We start from the raw sequence: 6000 nt of genomic DNA, 5'->3' as shown, positions 1-6000 counted from the left end.
TACGCCTAATAGGTGGTGTGTGTCTCCTAATGTTTAATCTCAACATCCCCCAATCATGTAACCAATCCTCCAGATTACACCATGATGAGCATGTCTGTCAATCTGGCCCTATTTCTGCATGTTTTTATGTTATATTGTGCCCAAGGCTACCCCTGTGGCTATAACGAAAGACAAAAGGCCGAATTCTTGGCTTGGCATCACGATGTCTGATGTGACCATGTGGTTGTGCTGGTGCAGTGTACCCGGCTCCATTCCTCTCTTTGCACACTCAGCCTGTGGAGCTGAGCTTTAAAGGCAAGGCCTTATCAGTGTCCTCCAGGTCCTGCACCTCCACTGGAGTCTGTATCCTCGGGGGGTGTTAAAGCGGAGGGGAAAGTGATGTCTGGCAGGAGAGGAAGAGGAGGGAGACAAAGAAGTGCAACGAAGGAGAAATAGGTAAAGAAGAGAAAAGAAGCAAAGGGAAACACGGTGTTGGGGGGAAAATAGAAACAGATATAAGCAAGACCAAGTAGAAAAGTGTTGATTTGGGGTGTGAGATGGTTATTAGTCTCATATCCTCGGCTGTGACACCTTCCTTTCTGAATTGCACTTTATCCCCACCATCTCCTTCATTGTGGGAGGATTAGAAGAGTCATAATAACCTGTACTGTATGACTAATTCATGATATTCTGTAGAAGATGGCTGCCACACAAAACAGAAGTCTGGCCAGTGTCTAGCAGTTTGTTAAAGCTCAGTGAGAGATGAGATCAATTGTAGCGTCAGTTTGTTTCCTTCTAGGTTAAAGGAGAAATGTTATGATTATTTTCAGGTTGATCATTTTATTGTGGGTTACTACTAGAAAAGGTTTACATGCTTTAATGCTAAAAATCCCCAACATTTTTCTCATACTGTCCAGTGCTGCAGCTCAGTATGCCCCCTCTTTTTGAAACGCTCCGTTTCAGCTCCTGTCTCTTTAAGGCCCCCAACCATCAGCCTGCTCTGATTGGTCAGCTCATACACACCTGAGCCAGCACCGCAAACAACAACAACAACAACAACAACAACAACAACAACAACAGAGCAGCTGTGCCAAATAAATTCTTACGTACCAAACTAGCCGCTAGGTTTAAATTATGCAAATGTGTTACTCTGTGATGCAGTGTGATGTCACAAAGTTGCAGAATTAAAGGCGGGACAACTGACGAGGCGTTTCATGAACAGTGTTTTCTGTGGGAAAGGGGAGCTTCCCTTGGTGCGTTTAAACTTTGAAGACCTTCTACATGCACCAGAACCTATATACTGTAAAACAAAAAGTGCAGGCTAATAGGTCGCCTTTAAGTGACTGATGTTTGAGCATCACTTCCTGTTATGAGTCATCATGTGCTGGTTGAGATGGTTGTTCAGCCTTTTGTGTCAAAAACAAAAAATTCTACTCACACACAGGTGCTAATTGTTTTAAATCCCACATTGAATCAGAAGAGCGGAAAAGCGAGATCACTGGGGAGGTGCCAGCGCACTAATGCTCACTTAATCCAAATTGGTGCATATTACTGAAAATGAATGATTATTTGTAAATATGAACACTAATTAAAAGGGATAAGAGTTTAACTGAATCGCAAAAGCACTTTATTACACCGTCAGTTTTAGAATGGAGCAATGAATGTGTTTTTATACTTCCATAAATAACCATCCAAACATCGACAAACTGAAGTCACGTCAAAATACTGCATAGTTCCCTTATAGCTGCGAGGGCTTCTATACTGAACAACCACTTTGCATTGACAACGAACAATCATACAGAGAGAAATCCATCACAGAAGAGGTAGAGAAAGCAATTTCTGCACCGACAGTGGCATAGACACATCACAATGCACTGCAGCCACAAATCATGTTGCATTTTGAGTAAGGGGAATAACTCTCGCTATTCTGCTGCTCTCTCCTGCTGTCCACGTAATAGCATAACCTTAAGCTTAAAAGAAGGACATTGCAGGACGAGGAAGCTTGATGAAGTGTTTGCTTTTTCACTCAGTGTTAGATTAATGTTATGTCCAAAAGGTAAACCAGCTAAAACATAAGAATGACACAGCCCTATTTCCCCATTTCTAATCTTGCCCACCCAAACTTTTCATCTAAACTCGGATCAATGCAGACTAAGATGGGTCATTGACGCAACAGTTTCCGATGTTGTGTGTGTGTTCCCCAGTCAAGTAATGTTGACCTCCTGTTACAATTGTGTTTCCTGCAATGCCATCCAGCTGTTAAGGTCAGTAGATGGCACGCATGTCAATTGGAAACAGACTTCAATGCAACACCGGATAAAAGTAGGTCAGATAAATGAAGATTTAAATGTTATTTAACTCCCTTGTTTTATCAGTCCTGATTAGCCAACTCTTTTAAATGTAAGTATCTAAAAAGGAGCACTATGTAGTTTAGGGGAAGAACTCTTAAATCAGAAGAGAAAGATCTTCATTGACAGAATGTTTTTTTAATATATGCCTAAACAAGCCAAATAAACAAACTCTCTTCGTTTTCATTACTGAATAAACAAACTGGCCTTAGAGGACAACAGTTTCATCCCGTTTACTTTGTGTATATTTGGTGAACCCTGACAACTTTCTAGCTTCAAACAGTGTTCTGTAAATCTTATTTTCCTCTGAGAACAGCTTGTTGATTCAGTTATTGAAAAGATGAATCATTAATATTTTAAATATTAAAATTCTGAGTTTGAGTTTCTTCTCCAAAACTACATAGTGCCCCTTTAATCAAAATATTTATGGTAATTTCAATGTTTAATGACACACTTAAAAACTCCCCAGCCAGCAGCGAGGCAACCAGTGGTGATCACAGGAAGTTACTGGTTTCAACTAAGAAATTATCCGTCACATAACGCTATCGTCATCTTTACGCCTTACACTACGGTGTTGGTATGGATTAAACAAACGAAATATGACATTAAGGATCAGTGTCTGGGATTTAGTGGCATCTAGTGAGGAGGTTGAAGACTGCAACCAACTGAACACCCCTCGTCTCACACTCCTACAGTGGCCACTCAAAAGGCGAAAAGCCCTCTACAGTCTGTTCTGGGCTACTGTCGAAATATGGCAGTGCAACTTGGTGATGTAGAAGAGGACACACTTCTGTAGATGTAGAAGGCTCATTACAAATCAACATGTCTTAGTTTCAGCAGATTACACATCAATGAAAACAATTATGAATATAATATTGCATTACTGCCTATAGCTCCTTCTAAATCCACCTCAACTCTACACAACTTTTAATTAGAGAGATTCAAAGGTTCTGGTAGAATGTCTTGTACCGTTGGTTTGAAACAGGCAAGCCGTTTCCCCCTGCTCAGTCTTTAAGCTAAGCTAAACTAGCAGCTGCTGGCTTTAGCTTCATATTTAGCATAAGGACATATGAGGGATATCAATGCTCTCATCTAACTCCCCACCAGAAAGCAACAAAGTGTATTTCCCAGCATGTGGAACCATTCCTCCAAGAATACTTGGATAAGCTGCAGAGCAGAACTGGCTGGAGACTGAGGAGACCATCATGCCAACCACAGTGATGTGACAGTTTATAACATGGCGAGGCTGGAACAGTAGAAAGCCCTCCAGGCGTTAGACTGAATCAAAAGGTAATATGGGTCACTGTTGGTGCATTCTAATTTAGACATCTCTCCAGGGGCAGATTACCTAGCACAACACACTCCCAGAAAGCCAAGACACATTCCTTCAAGTTCGACCTAAAAATACACGTGGCTTCATCATTTGGACGAGGTCAAGCCATCTGTGTAGTGCGGGCCGGAGAGAAAGAAAATTAGGAAAGCGTGAAGGTCATTCGGCTGGATTAAATTAAAAGCACATTTTACTTTGAAGGGTATTTCTTTGTGATATTGTATTGTGATTAAAACATTACACATTAACATTACGGATACATTTAATCAACACTTCATATCTTCCGCAGCTTACATCATTAACATTTAATTGTTATGCTTTATTATTTTGTACAATTATCTGTTCAAAATACTGATCTGCAGTCTGCATTACTTTACATAACACATGGCTATACACATTTGTACACAACTTGGGATGCTTAAAGATTACAAATATGAAATTTTGAACATTAATAAAGTGGAGATGAATGTCATATTTCACCTTCAAAAAAAGCACTTATGAGTTTAGTACTGTGCCTCCACAGAGTTTGGGTATTCACAGGACGCCAGATTAAGACTTCCTGTCACCAATATGGGTCAAGATCCAAAAACAGTGGCTTTTACATTTACCGTGCTGCCATTTCAAATAATGTCATTCTTTAGACCCTCCCTGACAGGTTAACGTCTATGTCTTTCAACATCTCTGTAGCAGTTTGTAACACAGGCATTCTGTAAAAGGAAAAAAAATAAATACTCAAGTGATGCAAAGGGTAATTTCTCAGGATTCATGAATCGCCTCCAGTCAGAAAAGACATTATTAGGGCTAGATTAAATACATAGGTTAAACTGTTTTTCAGGGCTCCCCAACACACACATTTTGATATTGTATATAACAAAATGACTCAAAGGGCACACGATTATTATTATGCTTATTAATTTAGTTAGGTACAATATATATTCTAGCTCATCTATTTATATTTCAATATTCATAAACAATTGTTTAGTCATGTAGGAAAAGTATTGCAAACATTGTGTTTAAAAATAATGCATAAATACATTTATAAATATTTTACAACGTGTGTTAAACATTTAATGGAGGCAGTTGTTTGGGCCTAGGTTGTGTAGTACTTGCGGTGACTTTGTGTGTCCCTTTAATGTTAGGCTGAGTGGGTTAGGACCATTATGGGGGCATACTGGGCCTTTCTGACCTCATAGTGGTTTAAGAAATAACATTATCATCCTGAAACGCCATTGATCCAGCAAGTTGTTACAGCTAATGTATATATGCATATTTACACTATACATGCCAGGAAACCAAAAGCAACACTTTAAGATTAGACTGAAACATTTGATTCATAGTATCCATATGCAGGTTCTTTTCAGCTCTGAATGGAAAACTAAGTATAATTTCTGTCACATAAAGATGAGCTATGAAGTCCATTTTGAAAGATACATTATGTGAAGTGCAGTATAGAGAAAATAGTGCAGTTCCTCACTTTCCAAGACTAGACAGCCACATTTAAATGACTTATAAAGGACACCAAATAAGAGGGAAATCATGAAGACTGTAGCCAAAATGGTACCGTTTTAAGATATTATTAAAGGGTTTTGATCTAAGTTTAAAAGCTTTTTCATTATACCTGGGCTCTTTGAAATGCCAGCTAGCAATTATTCCCACCCCAACTTTGTGCTATGAACCAATTAATGGGAAACTGTCTACAGTGGTGACCTAAAAAATCTACACTACAATTTCTGTCAACAAGTCTGAGTGCTTGTTTATGTGTGGGAGAGAAACATTAAAGCTATGAGAGATTTTTTCTTTTTCCTTTTCAGTATTGTCACACCTCATGAACAGCAAAAAAAAACCAAAAGGTGACTTTCAGAACACTTGGCAACCTCCCATAATTGCAAGCTTTTATGATGGAGCAACGCTGCCCTTAAAAAGGAAGCTCTCAGGGCAGGAGGGGCCCAATGAGGGATGTGTCCTCGACGTTGGGCGGGAACTGTTTGTTCAAACTGCCATTAGGCTACATTGTTGAGGACATATTGCGGTCATTTATTTGAAACTTGTGACAGCGTCCATTCAATTAGAGGAAATGCCTAACGTCTTGTGAAAGGAACTGGAACAAAATAGCGCATGATCCAGGGTCAGTTCTTACCCTCTAAATTCTCAATGGAGTCATATTTCAGGGGATCATTTTGCAAGGTGGCAATTGTCTTCTAAATTGCTGTTAAAAGGTATTTCTGGGTAAGGCTGACATTCCAGTAATGTCAAATGGCAACTTATAGCACCGGTTGGAGCCACTTGCTTATTTGCTCACTGGCCCCAAGTTAAAGCATAAATGAGATTTACAAGAGACAAAAT

The sequence above is a fragment of the Pagrus pagrus genome (genome assembly GCF_965226575.1).
Source record: "Pagrus pagrus genome assembly, chromosome: 7".
NCBI classification, from domain to species: domain Eukaryota; kingdom Metazoa; phylum Chordata; class Actinopteri; order Spariformes; family Sparidae; genus Pagrus; species Pagrus pagrus.
The sequence above is the reverse complement of the archived record's forward strand: the minus strand, read 5'-3'. Positions refer to the sequence as shown.